Source organism: Ailuropoda melanoleuca, chromosome 4 (assembly GCF_002007445.2).
Source record: "Ailuropoda melanoleuca isolate Jingjing chromosome 4, ASM200744v2, whole genome shotgun sequence".
Classification (NCBI taxonomy): Eukaryota; Metazoa; Chordata; class Mammalia; order Carnivora; family Ursidae; genus Ailuropoda; species Ailuropoda melanoleuca.
The window spans coordinates 5,562,168-5,580,022 of record NC_048221.1 but is presented as its reverse complement, the minus strand read 5'-3'; the positions used below and the strand labels follow the sequence as shown (position 1 = coordinate 5,580,022).

The window sequence follows — 17,855 nt, the reverse complement described above, 5'->3', positions numbered from 1 at the left end:
GAGCTGGAGGGGGTGAAGACACAGATGGCCCACAGGGCCTCTGGAGGGATCTTGGCCTGGCCAATAGCATGATTTTAGGACTTCTGCCCTCCAGAACCGAAAGATCAAAAATCTGTGCTGTTTTAAGCCGCTGTGCTTGAGGTAATTTGTTACCGCGGCTGCAAGGAGCTCAGGACAGTTCACTCTGGAGCCCAGGTCGGGGTGTGGGCGGCACTGGGCCGTCGGGCTGGCCTCTGCCTCTCTTAGGGCACGAGCTGAGCTGTACCACGGGCCCGTGTCTCTCCCACTAGATGCTGAGGACTCAGTGTATGAAGGCTGGGGGTCAGGCCTTGGGTGGACCAGATGTTCTCAAGCTGAGAACACCGAGATAAAGCAGACAGAGGGACCGCTTTGCTCCCCACTCCACGCCCCCAAAAGTCACACATAAAAAGACCAAAANCTGCTGCCCCATGCTTTGTGAGTGAGCTAGCTTAGTCCCCGCCCATTGACCAGTGTCCTTAGCCTACCATCTGCCTCATCTTCCCCGTGCAGGGACCCAGAGTCCAGAGTGGTCATCGTGGGGTGGGGCGGGGTGGGGCAGGGCAGGGTGGGGTGGGGTGAGGAGAAAACAGGGCTGCTTTTCCAGCCATCTTCCTGGGCCTTTGCATTCCCCAGTGAGGAGTGTTCAACCCACCCAAGTGCACCCAGGGCAGGTCGAGGGTCAGGAGGAACTGAAAGCTGCTTTTCCCAAGAAAGGACTGGGTGAAACTGAGCAGACACCCTCCAAGGGGATGTGGGGGAGTCCCTGCAGGTTTGGAGAGACAGGGCCAGGAAGCAGCTGTTAGTAGCTATGCTGGAAGCGGGGCTTCTCACTCTTGAGCCCACTGACCTGTGGGGTGGAGGATTCTTCATGGGGGAGGAGGGTAGGACGTTTAGTAGCCTCTCTAGCCATCCCTCCGCCCCTGCTGTGACAACCAGTTATTGCCAGGTGTCCGCTGGGGGGCAAAATCGGCCCAGGTGAGAATCCCCCACCTGACAGAACCAAGCCTGGAAAGGGGATTCCTTTGCCTGGGTTCTTGGGCTGGTGTTAAGGGCCTTCAGACCACATCCAGGTCAGGTATTCAGGGAGCCTGCTGTTTGATGTACCCTGTTCCGTGGGCCTGGAATTCTCCCCCACCCCCATCCCCACCCACTGGTTTCCAGAACTGGGTCCACATATCACTTCCCCCAAGAAGTGTTCTGTGGGTGCTGTGGCAGGCAAAATAATGCCTCCCCCCCACCCAGTGTCCATGTCCTTATCACCAGAACCTGAGACTATGTCAGCTTCTATAGCGGGAGGGACTTGGCAGATGTGGTTAAGTCACAGCTCTGGAGATGGAAGATGATCCTGGGTGATCCCGGTGGCCCAACGTCATCACAAGGGTCCTTAGGACAGGGAGACAGGAGGGTCAGAGCCAGAGAAGGGAAGAGACAACAGAAGCGGGGTGCAGAACCAGACTGGAAGATGCTCCACTGCTGGCTTTGCAGGAGGAGGAAGGCCGCGCGCCAGGGAGCGCCAGCCACCCTGGGAGCTGGAGGGGGTGAAGACACAGATGGCCCACAGGGCCTCCGGAGGGATCTTGGCCTGGCCAATAGCATGATTTTAGGACTTCTGCCCTCCAGAACCGAAAGATAAATCTGTGCTGTTTTAAGCCGCCGTGCTTGAGGTAATTTGTTACCGCGGCTGCAAGGAGCTCAGGACAGTTCACTCTGGAGCCCAGGTCGGGGTGTGGGCGGCACTGGGCCGTCGGGCTGGCCTCTGCCTCTCTTAGGGCACGAGCTGAGCTGTACCACGGGCCCGTGTCTCTCCCACTAGATGCTGAGGACTCAGTGTATGAAGGCTGGGGGTCAGGCCTTGGGTGGACCAGATGTTCTCAAGCTGAGAACACCGAGATAAAGCAGACAGAGGGACCGCTTTGCTCCCCACTCCACGCCCCCAAAAGTCACACATAAAANAGGTGGGCACTCCACTCTTGCCCCAGCCCAGTGACCACACAGACGACGCTAGGGGTATTGCCAACATGGCTGTCACAGGGCAGCAGCAGCAAGGAGCTGGAGGGGGGTGCCCCTAACTCACCCCTCCTGTCACGGGTCCTATCCCCTGCTGCCCCATGCTTTGTGAGTGAGCTAGCTTAGTCCCCGCCCATTGACCAGTGTCCTTAGCCTACCATCTGCCTCATCTTCCCCGTGCAGGGACCCAGAGTCCAGAGTGGTCATCGTGGGGTGGGGCGGGGTGGGGCAGGGCAGGGTGGGGTGGGGTGAGGAGAAAACAGGGCTGCTTTTCCAGCCATCTTCCTGGGCCTTTGCATTCCCCAGTGAGGAGTGTTCAACCCACCCAAGTGCACCCAGGGCAGGTCGAGGGTCAGGAGGAACTGAAAGCTGCTTTTCCCAAGAAAGGACTGGGTGAAACTGAGCAGACACCCTCCAAGGGGATGTGGGGGAGTCCCTGCAGGTTTGGAGAGACAGGGCCAGGAAGCAGCTGTTAGTAGCTATGCTGGAAGCGGGGCTTCTCACTCTTGAGCCCACTGACCTGTGGGGTGGAGGATTCTTCATGGGGGAGGAGGGTAGGACGTTTAGTAGCCTCTCTAGCCATCCCTCCGCCCCTGCTGTGACAACCAGTTACTGCCAGGTGTCCGCTGGGGGGCAAAATCGGCCCAGGTGAGAATCCCCCACCTGACAGAACCAAGCCTGGAAAGGGGATTCCTTTGCCTGGGTTCTTGGGCTGGTGTTAAGGGCCTTCAGACCACATCCAGGTCAGGTATTCAGGGAGCCTGCTGTTTGATGTGCCCTGTTCCATGGGCCTGGAATTCTCCCCCACCCCCATCCCCACCCACTGGTTTCCAGAACTGGGTCCACATATCACTTCCCCCAAGAAGTGTTCTGTGGGTGCTGTGGCAGGCAAAATAATGCCTCCCCCCCACCCAGTGTCCATGTCCTTATCACCAGAACCTGAGACTATGTCAGCTTCTATAGCGGGAGGGACTTGGCAGATGTGGTTAAGTCACAGCTCTGGAGATGGAAGATGATCCTGGGTGATCCCGGTGGCCCAACGTCATCACAAGGGTCCTTAGGACAGGGAGACAGGAGGGTCAGAGCCAGAGAAGGGAAGAGACAACAGAAGCGGGGTGCAGAACCAGACTGGAAGATGCTCCACTGCTGGCTTTGCAGGAGGAGGAAGGCCGCGCGCCAGGGAGCGCCAGCCACCCTGGGAGCTGGAGGGGGTGAAGACACAGATGGCCCACAGGGCCTCTGGAGGGATCTTGGCCTGGCCAATAGCATGATTTTAGGACTTCTGCCCTCCAGAACCGAAAGATAAATCTGTGCTGTTTTAAGCCGCCGTGCTTGAGGTAATTTGTTACCGCGGCTGCAAGGAGCTCAGGACAGTTCACTCTGGAGCCCAGGTCGGGGTGTGGGCGGCACTGGGCCGTCGGGCTGGCCTCTGCCTCTCTTAGGGCACGAGCTGAGCTGTACCACGGGCCCGTGTCTCTCCCACTAGATGCTGAGGACTCAGTGTATGAAGGCTGGGGGTCAGGCCTTGGGTGGACCAGATGTTCTCAAGCTGAGAACACCGAGATAAAGCAGACAGAGGGACCGCTTTGCTCCCCACTCCACGCCCCCAAAAGTCACACATAAAAAGACCAAAAGCCCCAATCTTTGCTCCACACTGCAGACTTGGAAAGGCTTCTCATGTTCTTCAAGGTGTCCTGGGCCCAGTTCTTGTCACCCCTGCCCCCAGGAGGAGACATTTTTTTTTTTTTTTTTAGCCAACACTAAAGGAAAAGTGAATTTTGCATTCAGAAGTTCACAGTTGGGCACGTAGCCCACAAGGCACCTCAAGCCCCTTTATTAGCAGCAAAAATACCAAGCGGGGGCGGTTGTGTGGCCTCAGCCTGACCCCAGAGAAAGGGACCAGGACAGAACCGTGAGAAAATGCTCTTGTCTCAGAGATGACTGGAAAGGAGGGGAGAAGGACCCAGAGCGGGTGGTCTCGAGCCACGGAAGACAGGAGCCACGAGGGGCCGCAGGCCGCACAGGCCGCTGTCAGGCTTCCGTGGAGCCAGTGCAGGAGTTCAGGAGCCGGAGGTGACAGGGACAGTCGGCAGGAGGGGTCAGGGATGCCGGGTTTCTGGAGGTCGGGGAGACTGGAGAGGCACCCTAGGTGTTTATCCCCTGCCAAACGGGGTGGCCGCAGAAACAGGCAAGAGGGGAAAATGGGTGGTGAGAGCAGAGAGGTGAGGGATGTGTCAGTTGTGGTTTTTATTTTCTGTACGCTGATGCTTTGAGCTCTTGGGGCCTTGCTGCCACTGGAGGGACTGCCCCTCCCAGGGCTAACTGATCCCTAGAGATAGCACACACCTCGCCTGCCACGGCCCCTCCTCTGACTACTTGTTATCAGGCTGCCATACTCCAGGAGCCAGTGTCCCCTTGCCCTGATGTCCCCAGGGCCAGGGGCCAGAAAACTAGGCCTGACCCTACCCCCCAGAGCCCGCAGAGATTATTCAAACTAGCCAGTCCTGAGCCTGCTGACCCTGCCTTTCCATCCCATAGAAACCACAAAAAAAGGCTCCTTCCCACGTCTCTGCCTTGCTCCCTCTGCCTCCTGAGTGACCCTGGTTCTTCCTCGAGTGGACCCACATGGTGTGCGGTCCCCCTTCTCCTGGGATCTGTGAGTAACAAACTGTCTCCTGCTCCTTTAGCCTCACTATACCTGAATAACAATAAAGCCTACATTTTATTTTTTTTTATTTTTTTTATTTTTTTTAAAGATTTTATTTATTTATTCGATAGAGATAGAGACAGCCAGCGAGAGAGGGAACACAAGCGGGGGGAGTGGGAGAGGAAGAAGCAGGCTCATAGCAGAGGAGCCCGACGTGGGGCTCGATCCCATAACGCCGGGACCACGCCTTGAGCTGAAGGCAGACGCTCAACCGCTGTGCCACCCAGGTGCCCCNGAATAACAATAAAGCCTACATTTTAAAACCCTGAGGGACAGATCTGTCACTGGGGATGGGCAGAAAGGAGAAAATGGGGTACAAAGGAAGTAGGGGGACACACGGGCCTCCTTGTCTGGGTGATACTGGAGGAGCAGGGACGGCTCGCTCAGCTAGAAGCCCACTGGAGCTCGCGTGTGCAGGCGGTGACCCATCAGGTCCTGTCATCCAGACTCGGCAGTCACAGGACTCCCCAGCGGCTTTGGACCTGAGCCAGCGCACCCTAACCCTCTGCAGGTCCCACCCCTTGAGCCCCACGAGGTAGCTGGCCTTGCCGGGAGGGCCAGGCCCTGCCCCCATGCTGTCTGACACCGGCTGGCACTAGCAGCCCAGGAGGAAGCCGCAGCTCACCTCCAGATACAGCCCCGCCCTGCAGCACCCAAACACACGCCTGGTGACCGGCCCCCACCACGGCCCTGGCTTCCAGAGTCAGCTGGGGAGAGACATATAGCTGCTTTCAGGCCAAGCACCATGACACCCAGCCACCCAGCCCCGACGCCCTGCTGTTGTCAACTTGGGTACAGCCTGGGGCCCCATGGGGCTTTCGGACTCCTCAGTTTACCCATCTCTTCCTTTTTAACAGAAGCACCACATTGCCAGTGGTCAGGAGGTGCCAGACTTCTGCAGTCAAGCAGGCCTGGCCTAGCAGCTCAGCCCTGACTCCTTGGGCACAGGACTGACCGGCCCGAGCCTCAGTTGTCACATCAGTGGATATAAAACCCCTTGGTACAGGACCCAGCATGTTGCAAGCAGACAACAGTGGTGCTTGTGTTCTTTGTTACTACAGCTGCTAAGGGGTCAGGGTCAAACAGGGTCGGGGGTTTAAACATACACATATACAGCGACACGGCCTGTGAGCCAGGACAGAAACTTGGATCCCCCAGTTCCTCAGTGGAGCAGTGGTTCCCAGTGGGGATTTTGGGGGACAGTTTGGGGTGTCACAACCAGAGAGCCATGCCAGTGGCATCTGGTGGGTGGAGGCCGGGGACGCTGCTCAGCGTCCTGTGATGCACAGCGTGGCCCTCGACAACACAGAAGTGTCTAGCCCCTACTGTCAGCAGTGCCGAGACTGAGAAGCCCTACCCTGGAATGTAGCTTCGAGAGGCCAGGGGGTTTTGTTTGTATCATTCACTATTAGCCTCACATTCTGGAACACGGTCTGGCGGAGAACAGGCTCTCAAAAGCGTTCCAAGATTGCTGACACCTGCTCACAGTGCCTTGGACATTTCCAAGGGACCAACTNTATCATTCACTATTAGCCTCACATTCTGGAACACGGTCTGGCGGAGAACAGGCTCTCAAAAGCGTTCCAAGAATGCTGACACCTGCTCACAGTGCCTTGGACATTTCCAAGGGACCAACTGCCGCCACTCCAGTGCTGCCTGGCCACCACCTTCCTAAGCCACCTGCCATGACGACTGTGTCCTCCTTGCAGGTGGGTTTGGACCATCTCCAGGATCTGGAGGCCACCATCAACCACTGGATCCACTTGGAACTCTGTGCCTCCTGCATCTACCTGTCCACATCTTTCTATTTGGACCATGGTGAATTGGCTTTGAGGAATGTTGCCGCTGATTTTCCTCACCAAGCTCACAAGGAGAGGGACCGTGCTGAGAAACTGATGGCACTTGCAGGACCCACAAGGTGGCCGAGTTTCCTTCAGCATAGCAAGAAAGTGGACTGTGGTGACTGGGGAGAGCAGGCTGGATACACTGGAGCATAGGTTACCCTTGGATCAGATTGTGATCAGTCACAAGCAGAACTCGTACAAAGCAGCCATTGACAAAAATGGCCAAGTCATTCATGTAACTACATTGAACGAGTGGGTGAAATCCATCAAAGACTTGGGCGATCACGTAACCAGCTTGCACAAGATGGGACTCCAGAACCCTTGCATGGCAGAGTATCTTTTTGACAAGGACACCCCGGGACAGCAATGACCGCTGAGCCATTGGTGGGCTTCCCTGCAGCCACAGGAGTGACGTCCACGCCAGGTAGTGTATGTACCATTCTGTCTTCTCTCAGTTGTGTTAGAACGTCCAGTTCACTTCGTTCACTTGCACCATTCCTTCAAATAGAGCAATTTGTTATCTCCTCTCCCCAAACAAAATGAAACAAAGATTCCTTGTTCCTGAGGAATTATGTGCGCCTGTTTTGACCTGTCTGGGGGTTCCTTGAAGGAATGATGCAAGGCACTGGCCTCTGTTTTGCCCACATTGTAACTCCCTCAAAGCAGGAAGGGACTCTGCAGAGGGTATTCCTTGAGTACAGCTGAAAGGCCAGTGAACAAGGTGCTGCCACGTGAGGGGAAAGTTTACAGTTGGGACAAACAGTAGACAGGCTGAGAGCCTGAGAGGAGAAGCTGGGGGAGGAGCTACTTGGGGGAATAATGGCTTTGAAAATCCTCCCATGCTGGGGGCAGGATGCATGCTCAGAAAAGATTTTAGAAGCCCCTAAGTGTGCACCTCTGGCTGACCTTTAGGCTCACCCCGAGCAGGAAGTGAAGACTAAAGCAGAGTTGTGAACAACCTGGCTGCTTGTTACAGGAGTGCCCCAACGCAGAGTCAGTCCGCAAACATCAGGAAGGTTGCCCTGTCTCCTCTCCTCTTTCCTTCCTCCCATCCTGCTCTCTTCCTCTTTCTCCTTTCTCCTCCCCCTCCTCCTCTTTGTCTCCTTCCTCCAGGCAGTTAAGAAATTTCCAACAAGTGCTGATGAGGAGCTAAAGGAACTGACACTTCAGAGACCACACGCAACAAGAAATACAGTTTTTAAAATATTCTAGAAAGGTCATTCAGACAACTGCAACCCACAGCAAACAACAACAACAAACCCAGAGGGGGACAGATCTGATTTACAGAATTACCACATTGTAATATCCAAATTGCCTAATTTTCAACAACGACAAAAATGAAGCATGCCAAGAAACAAGAGTATGGCCCTGCGAAGGGTATCTTTGTGGAAGATAAGACGCTAACAGGTGATCCCTGGACACACATTCATTAGACTTGAAGAAGACTTTGAATCAACAGTGTAAAGTATGCTCAAAAAGGTAGGGGAAACCATAGACAAAGAACTAGGGGAAATCAGGAGAATGATGTCTCATCAAATAGAGACTGTCAATAAGAAATAGAAATTATATGAAAGAAACAAATAGAAACTCTGGAGCTGGAAAGTAAGACAAGATGAAAATTTCCCTAGAGAGTTTCAACAGGTTTCAGTGGGCAAACAAAAGAACCACTGGACTTGAAAATGGGTCAATTGAAATTATCCAGTTGAGGAGCCAAAGGAGGAAAGAATGAAGGAAAATGAACAGGACCTGAGAGCCCTTTGGGACAGCAGCAAGTGTATAAGCAAGCATACAATGGGCATCCCAGAGGCAGAAGAAAAAAAGAGAAAAACTATTCAAAGAAACAGTGGCTGAATATTTACCAAATTTAGTAACAGTCGTGAATCTATACATGCAAGAAGGTCAACAAATTCCAAACAGAAAAAATCAAAGAGATCCACACCAAGACATTGTAATTGAATTATGAAAAATAAAGACAGAGGGGTGCCTGGGTGGCACAGTCAGTGAAGCGTCTGACTCTTGGTTTCGGCTCAGGTCGTGATGTCAGGGTCATGAGATCAGGCTCCGCTCAGCGCAGAGTCTGCTTGAGTTTCTCCCTCCCTCTGCCCCTCCCCCCTCTAAAATAAATAAATAAATTTTTATTTAAAAAAAGAAAAAGACAAAGAGAACCTTTAAAGCAGCGAGAGAAAAGTGACTTATTACATACAAGGGACTGCCAATGAGAATAACCGCTGATTTCTCATCGGGTATCATGGAGGCCAGAAAGCAGTGAAAGTCATTTAAAGTGATGAAAGGAAAAAACCTGTCACCACGGATTCTGTATCTGGTAAAACTATCCTTCAGAAATGAAAGGGAAATTAAGATACTCTCAGATAAACAAAGGGTAAGAGACCTTGTGGCTATTAATACCTGCCCTTCAAAAAAACGCTAAAAGAAGTCCTTCTGATGGAAATGAGCACTCGATAGCAAGTCAAAGCCACATGAAGAAATAACACTGGAAAGGTAACCACATAAGTGAATATAAAAGCCAATATTATTGTATTCTTGGTTTGCAACTCCTTTTCCCCCCATATGTGATTTAAGAAACAAGTGCATAAACAAGAATTATGAAGGTATGTTAATGGAAATACAATGTATCATGATGTAATTTGTGGCAGTAACAATATAAAGGGGAAGGGATGCAGCTGTGTATGAGCAGAATTTTGTATACTGTTGAAGTCAAGCTATATTAATTCAGACTGGATAGTCACAAGTTGAGAATACTAACTGTAATCCTAGGTAAATAGTAAGAAAATAACAACATATACAGAAAACGAAATAAGGGAATCAAAGTGGTACACTATAGAAAATCAGTGAAACACAAAAGAAAATTGTAATGAACCAATTAAGGAATGAAATAGATATAAGACACCCCTTTAAAACAAATAGTAAAATAGCAGAAGTCAGTCCTTTCTTATCAGTAATTACTTTAAAGATAAGTAGATTAAACTCTCCAAGGAAAAGGCAGACAGTGACAGAAGAGATGAGAGACATGATCCAGCAGTACACTTTCCACAAGAGACTCACTTCAGATCCAAAGACACCGATAGGTTGAAATGAAAGAGAGGGGAAAAGAAATTCCATGTAAATAGTAATTAAAAGAGAGCTGGGGGGCGCCTGGGTGGCATAGTGGTTAAGCATCTGCCTTCGGCTCAAGGCGTGATCCCGGCATTATGGGATCGAGCCCCACATCAGGCTCCTCCGCTAGGAGCCTGCTTCTTCCTCTCCCACTCCCCCTGCTTGTGTTCCCTCTCTCGCTGGCTGTCTCTCTCTCTGTCGAATAAATAAATAAAATCTTTAAAAATAAATAAATAAATGAGAGCTGGGATATCTATAATAATATCACACAAAATAGACTCCATGTGAAAAATTGTTACAAGAAACAACATTACTTACTGATAAAAGGGTCAGTCTATCAAGAAGATACAATAATTACAAAGCTATACCTACCAGGGCGCCTGGTGGGCTCAGTAGGTGGAGTGCGACTCGAGCTCATGGTTGTGGGTTTGAGCCCCACGCTGGGTATAGAGATTGCTTAAACATTTTAAACAATCTTTTAAAATTTTTTAAAAAGTATAAACATGTATGTACCAAACTACAGAGCCCTATGAATCAAACATTGGTGGAATCGAAGGAAGAAATAGACCCTTTTACAGTAGTAGCTGGTGACTCCAACACTCCATTTTCAACAATTGTTATAACCAGACCTACTCGATATATTGGGAATACTCTAGCAAACAGCGGAACACACATTCTTCTCAAATGCATGTAATACATCCTCCAGGATAGACCATAGGCCACAAAACAAGTTGCAATGAAGTTTATAAGGAAATCATACAAACTATTCTCTCTGACCACAAAGGAATGAAGCTAGAAACAAGTGACAGAACACTGGAAAATTCTCAGGTGTTTGGAATTTAAACACTGCTTTTAAAAAAATTCCAGTTAACATACAGTGTTTTACTAGTTTCAGGCGTGCATTATAGTGATTCGGCACTTCGATCCATTACTCAGTGCTTATCGTGGTACAGGTAGTCTTAATCCCCTTCATCTACTCCACCCATCCCCCACCCCCCTCCCCTCTGGTAACCATCTCGTTGTTCTCCGTAGTTAACAGTCTGTTTCTTGGTTTGTCTCTTTTTTCCTTTGTTCATTTATTTTGGTGCTTAAATGCCACATATGAATGAAATCATCTGGTATTTGTCTTTCTCTAGCTGACTTATTTCACTTAGCATTATACCCTCCAGCTCTATCCACGTTGTTGCAAATGGCAAGATTTCATTTTCTTTTATGGCCAAGTAATATTCCATGCATACGTACCACGTCGTCTTTATCCATTCAACTATTGATGGACACCTGGACTCTTTCCATAATTTGGCTATTATAAGTAATGCTGCAGTTAACATAGGCATGCATATATCTTTTCAGATTAGTGTTTTCATATTCTTTGGGTAAATACCCAGTAGTAGAATTACTGGATCATATGGTAATTCTATTTTTAATTTTTTGAGGAACCTCCATACCGTTTTCTACAGTGGCTGCACCAGTTTGCATTCCTAGCAACAAAGCACGAGGGTTCCTTTTTCTCAATGTCCTCACCAACAGCTGTTGCTTCTTGTGTTTTTGATTCTAGCCATCCTGACAGGTGTGAGGTGGTATCTCATTGTGGTTTTGACCTGCGTTTCCCTGGTGATGAGTGATGTTGAGCATCTTTTCATGTGTCTGTTGGACGATCTGGCTCCTGTTTGATTGGCTGTTCATTGTCTCCTGCAATTCCACATGAATTTTAGAGTCTGTTCTTCCATTTCTGCAAAAATGGCCGTTGGTATTCTGATAGGGATTGCACACAATCTGTGGGGAGTAATTCCATCTTAACTATGTCGAGGCTTCCATAAGCACAGAGATTTGCTTAGGTTTCCTTTAATTTCTTTAAGAATGTTTTGCAGTTAAGTCTTGTACTTCCTCAGTTAAACTTATTCTTATGTATTTTACTCTTTTTGATTGTAAATGGAATTGGTTTTTCAATTTCCTTGTCAGTTGCTCATTGCTATTGTATAGAAATGCAACCGATTTTTTATGTGTTGAGCTTGTATTCTACAACTCTGCTGGCTTTATTAGCTCTGTGTGTGTGTGTGTGTCTGTGTGTGTGTGTGTGTGTCTGTGTGTGTGTCTGTGTGTCTGTGTGTGTGTGTCTCTGTGTGTGTCTGTGTGTGTGTGTGTCTGTGTGTGTCTGTGTGTGTGTCTGTGTGTCTGTGTGTGTCTGTGTGTGTGTTTGTCTGTGTGTGTGTGTCTGTGTGTCTGTGTGTGTGTCTGTGTGTGTGTGTCTGTGTGTGTCTGTGTGTGTGTGTCTGTGTGTGTCTGTGTGTGTGTCTGTGTGTGTCTGTGTGTGTGTTTGTCTGTGTGTGTGTCTGTGTGTGTGTCTGTGTGTGTGTGTGTGTGTGTGTGTGTGTGTCTGTGTGTGTGTGTCTGTGTGTGTGTCTGTGTGTGTGTTCTTTAGGATTTTCTCTCTATATATGATTATGTCATTTGTGAATATAGTTTATTCCTTCCCAGTTTGATTGCCTTTTTTATTTCCTTTTCTTGCCTAATTGCTCCAACTCCAGCATTGAGCACAGTGTTGAATGGAAGTGATGAAAGTGGGCATCTTTTTCTTGTTCCTGATTTTAGGGGGACAGCTTTCAGTCCTACCACTGAGCATAATGTTCACTGCAGGTCTTTCGTAAATGGCCTTTATCATTTGAGCTTGAGGAAGTATCCTGCCATTCCTAGTTGGTTGAGTGCTTTTATCATGAAAAGATGTTGGATTTTGTCAAATGCTTTTTCCTGCATCAGTTGAGATGATTGTGTAGTTTTTCCTTCATTGTATTAATGTGCTGTATTAAATTGATTTTCAGATGTCGAACTGTCCTTGCATTCCCAAGATAAATCTACTTGCTCATGGTTCATGATCCTTTTAATATGCTTCTGGATTTGGTTTGCTACTCTTGTGTTGAGGATTTTTTTTAAATTTTAACCTTAAACTCAATTTAGTTAACATGTAGTGTATTACTAGTTTCAGGGGTATGTGTGGAGGATGGTTGCATCTATATTCATCAAGGACATTGGTCTGTAGTTCTCTCATGATGTCTTTGCCTGGCTTTGGTATCAGGGTAATGCTGACCTTATAGAATAACATAAGCTAGGATGTGTTCCCTCCTGTTCTGTTGTGTTTTTTTTTTTAAGATTTTATTTATTTATTTGACAGAGATAGAGACAGCCAGCGAGAGAGGGAACACAAGCAGGGGGAGTGGGAGAGGAAGAAGCAGGCTCATAGCGGAGGAGCCTGATGCAGGGCTCGATCCCACAACGCCAGGATCATGCCCTGAGCCGAAGGCAGACGCTTAACCGCTGTGCCACCCAGGCGCCCCCCCTCCTGTTCTGTTTTTTGGGAAGAGTTTGAGAAGGATTGGTGTTAATTCTCCTTTTGATGTTTGGTAGAATTCACCAAGAAGCCATCTGGTCGTAGATTTTCTTTGTTGGGTGGGTTTTGATTGCTGATGCACTCTCCTTGCCTGTAATAGCCCTTTCCAGATTCTCTGTTTCTTCCCAAGTTTCTAGCAATTTGCTAGTTTCATTTAGATTATCTAATTGGTTGGTGTATAATTGTTCATAATATTCTCTTCTAATCCTTTTTAAAAATTTCTGTAAGGGCAGTAGTTATGCCCCCCATTTAAAAAAAAATATTTATTTATTTATTTATTTATTTTTAAGTGATCTCTGTGCCCAGCGTGGGACTTGAACTCATGACACTGAGATCAAGAGTTGCACGCTCTACTGACTGAGCCAGCCAGGTGCACCTCCCCCATTTCATTTCTGATTTTAGTCATTTGGTGGTTTTTTTTTTTTTTCCTCTTTTCTGGGTCCCTGTTTTATGTCATGTCAGCATTCCTCAGATGCTATTGTAAGTCCGTTGTTAGAAAAATAAAACTAAAATATCTCCTTGACAGTAGGGACTAAATCTGTCTTGTCACTGTGTTGTAACTACCGAACCTGGCACATAGTCGAACTCAGTAAACATTTCCTGAATTACTTCATGCTGGCGTAGAGCACGGAGGGGACTAGAAGGGGCCTTCCTCACAGCCCTCGTGGGAAGACAAGCCATTACTCTTGAGTCTTCTCTTGCCTGGGCTGATGTCCCCACACTGCATCTTCTGCAGGACCTTGGCAGAACTCAAACACGGCTGACCACAACCCTCCCCCAGCTAAATCCCTCAGCAGCTCCCCAGTGACCTTTCGACGAAGGTCGACCCTTCTGGCTCAGTATGTGAGGCCCTGAATAGACTACGTCCTCCCACCTCATCTTCCGCTACCCACCCCATCTCCCGCCCCAGCTCTTGGCAGGTCCCTCTGGTGTCCTGCTCTCTCTGACCTCTGACTAACACCTGCTTGCCCTGCAGGTTTCTGTTCAGTAGCTGTTCTCTCTGGAGACCTGGTGGGGTGCCCTCTGCATCCCCACAGCCCGCGTGTGGACGTTCCTCTGGAAGGTGGACCATGGTTGCCCCACCGGCTGCGAGCCTCACGTGGGGAGTGGTACGTCCATTATCTGCCCTCTGTCTCCAGCTCTCTATCACTTGGCACCTGCTTCAAAATGCAGGTTTTATTCTTTTTCAGATATGGTGAGGCCAACAGATGAAGAGACGGCCATTAAAAAGATAGATCGCTGGGGCGCCTGGGTGGCTCAGTCAGTTAAGTGTCTGACTCTTGATTTCGGCTCAGGTCATGACCTCAGGGTCAAGGGATCCAGCCCCACGTCAGGCTCCACGCTCAACGTGGAGTCTGCTTGAGATTTTCTCTCTCCCTCTTCTTTTGTCCCTCCCCCTGCTCACACGCACATGCTGTCTCTCTCAAAATAAAATTCTTAAAAAAATGAAAGTTTGCTCCTCACAGATCTCAAGAGGAGGGGGCACGCCATGGCACAGAGGGCCCCTTGGGGCAGCACCAGAGTTGGTCAGGGGGCAGAGGGGTGAGGGAGAATGTGGGTGAGCGCCTGTACTCTGGTTTCCGTGGTAGGGAATGGAGTGAGGCAGCACCCGCAGGCTCAGGACTGGCTAGTTCGCGTGATTTCAGCAGGCTCTGGGGTATGGGGACTGTGCCTTAGGTGTCTGGCACCTGCTCTGGGGTGATCAGGGCAAGGCACAGTGGCCCTGAGTGCGAGAGCCAGAAAGGAGGGGGCTCAGGTGTGGGCTCTGGATTGGCTGGTTTGCACAGGGAAAGTTCAGTCACAAGGCATTTACGATCTCTAGGAATCTGCTAACCCTGGGACGCGCAGTCCTTCCATGATCAGGGAGGTCCTGCCTATCAAAACATCATCATAAAAAAAAAAACATGCTTGGAGCACAGAGGATTTTCAGGGCAGTGAAATACCCTGATACCATAAAGAGGGATGCGTGTCATTATACATTTGTATAAACGCATGGAACGTACAGCACGGGGAGTGGACCCTGATGTAAACTATGGACTTTGGATGATAGCGATGTGCCGGGGCGAACTCACTGATGGTAACACATGCACCGTCTGGGGCTCCGGGGCAGGATGTTGATAACGAAGGAGACTATCCACGTGTGGGGCAAAGGGTATGTGGGAAACCTCTGTACCTTCCCCTCAGTATCACTGGGAAAATTAAACTGCTCTTTTAAAAAAAGTCTTAATAAGAAACATAAAAAAGAATCCATATAAAATTATGAACTGACGATTATCTGTGGCTAGACCTGCCCTGCCCACCGAGGTAGCCGCTAGCCACCACCACATGTGGCTGTTTGGCACTTGAAACGTGCTGCAAATGTACAATCAAGATTTACTATGCCAAAAGAAGGGGGGGGGTGTCTGGTTAATCATTCTTATTTGATTACATGTGGAGATGATAATATTTTTATAGATAGGGTTAAATAAAATACAGTAGTAAAATTTTTTTAAAGGCATGCTTTAAAAAAAAATACTTTATTTATATATTAGAGAGCGCGAGCGGGGCGGGAAGAGGCAACGGGAGAAGGAGAAGCAGGCTCCCAGGTGAGCAGGGAGTCCAATGCGGGACTCGATCCCAGAACCCTGGGATCATGACCCGAGCTGAAGGCAGACGCTTAACCGACTTAGCTAGCCAGGCACCCCAAGACATGCTTGATACAGCCCCCAATCAGTACATGTGGAATGAGGGGATCAGAGCTGAGCTTGGAATCCGGCCCCACTTACTGGGGCAACAACTTAACCTCTCTGAGCTTTAGTTGATTGCATTTTCCCTGTAAAATGGGGATGAATATTAATCCTGCGGGGTTATCATCATCTCGGGCCACTCTCTTTGGAGGAGCCCAGCCCATCCCCAGTGTCTTCCTGTCACACCAGGATTTGTAGCGTGATCCTAAGAAGTATCTTGCTTCATATTTGCTGCTCGTCTTGCCTGCTCCACCCTGGGACCATCTGTCTCCTTCACTGCTTTCCCCTGGCACCAGCCCAGTGCCTGGCATACAGTAGGCACTTGCTAAGTGTTTGGTGAATGAACAAGATAACAAATGGCCCCCAACAGATGTTTGGTGAGGATCGATGACATCACTGTCATCTTTCATGGCTGGGACACATCTGCCTACTCACTGCCATCACCCCGGGGCCTAGCAAATGGCTGGTATGGAAGAGATGTCCGGAAAACCTGTGTGGAAGGGGTGAATGGAGCCCAGCAGCTTCACGGAGGGTCTCCTAGAGGGCCCTCTGGGCCCCTCTCCTCAGAACCCACTGCCCTTCCTCCCCACACCACCGCTGCCTCAGCCCAGCCTGGTGGGTCCAGCAATAGGCTCCCTTCCTAGCTGGGGCAGTCCAGCTGGCCTGTCCCCCACACGTCCAGTGAGAGCAGGGGAAGCACCAGGACTGAGGCCAAGGCTGCATACAACCAGGGCCTGGGGCCCACCCAGACAGTCACTGCGGCTACCCCAGGGAACGCAGAGACCACTGGTCAGCCTGGGGAGGAAAGCCCCTCAAAGCCCACTTTCCAGGAGGCAGCAGGGTCAACCACATCAGGAACACAGGGTAAGGGGTCACACAGGGACAGTCTAAAAATGAAACCCCTGCAAGTCAGGCCAGAGGCTTGCAAGGCACCCTGGAAAAACCCCTTTTCCTCCCTTCCTCTAGTTGCCTGGTAACCACAGTGCATCTGGGCCAGAGCAGGAGGCAGCTGGACACCACGGGAGTCCAGGCCCAGCACCCGGGTCGGTATGCACAACAACGAGGTGTGGGGGGAGGGCCCCTAGCTGCTGCTTTCCGAGGCCACCTGAGCAGGGACCTGTAGGCACCAGAGGTTCAGGAGAGCTGTAGACAGCACAGGGAAGGGGGGATCTAATATGCAGCAGCAATGGCAGGAGGACCCCCACTTCAGCTGGTGGCCCTTCCCCAGTGTCCCTGTGCCTTTCTGATGACTCAGCCTCCCTGACCCTCTGTCTCCTCCTCTGTAAAGTTGTCCAACATTGAACACCTGGGCCGGTTCTCCAGCAGAGAAATGAGAGTGAGCCGGCCCCCAGAGGAACTCACTCCAAAGGCAGTGGTTCCCCATCACAGAGCCCATCCTCCCCCACCCCATTTTGCCGTGGACCATCTGTGTGCACTCACTAGCCGTTCCCTCCCAAGGAGGACTCCCAAAAGCTGAGCTGAGCTCATTGAAGGAAGGCCTTGGCCGGCCCTTCCAACTTGGAGGCCCTGGGATGTGGTCAGTCCCTCAGCTTGGCTCAGCTTCAGGCTGGAAAGCACCCCCAACGGCCCCCATCGTCAGGGCTGGTGACCAGGAGGTTAGAGGAAGCTTCCCACCCCCACCCCCACCAGCTGCGGTCGTTTCACACGTGCAGGAGGGTCGCCTCAAGCAGCTGTAGGAACAGAAGAGGCCTCCCCTTTCCCAGTTCAGCCCTGGCCGTGAGGATCCGGCCCCCACACTCGGCAGCCACGTCCTCAGAACTCCGGGGTTTTCATTCAGGGTCTGAGCATCCCGCCGCCTCCCTGACACCTGTGTGGGGCCCAAGATGGCGCAAATCCCTGTCTGCCCTGCGCCCGGGTTCCTCTGACACCCTCCACCCCGTTAAGGCTGCGGGTGGGACAAACCGTGAGGGGCAGCGAGGGGAGGAGGGCTGGCTCGCGGGGGACCTCGGCCAAGTCTGGGTCACGCCAAGTCTTGGCGGCTGCCGGCGGCGGGACAGGCCGGGGCAGTGGACCGGAGCGGAGAGGCTGGCGGG

General features: G+C 50.6%; 1 protein-coding gene across 14 annotated transcripts in view; it reads left to right on the top strand.

Moving 5' to 3' along the window:
• CCL25 (C-C motif chemokine ligand 25) overlaps positions 1-17,855 on the top strand; it is a 34,983-nt gene that overhangs the window by 11,869 nt on the left and 5,259 nt on the right. For 2 of the 14 annotated variants that reach the window (XR_004624574.1, XR_004624578.1), the window contains 2 exons: positions 4,567-4,684; positions 6,445-8,627. The exons of 1 other annotated variant lie outside the window; for it this stretch is intronic. The gene's annotated coding sequence lies outside the window, so the exon portion shown is untranslated. 11 more of the 14 variants (XR_004624575.1, XR_004624581.1, XR_004624583.1 and 8 more) reach the window with 10 other exon arrangements.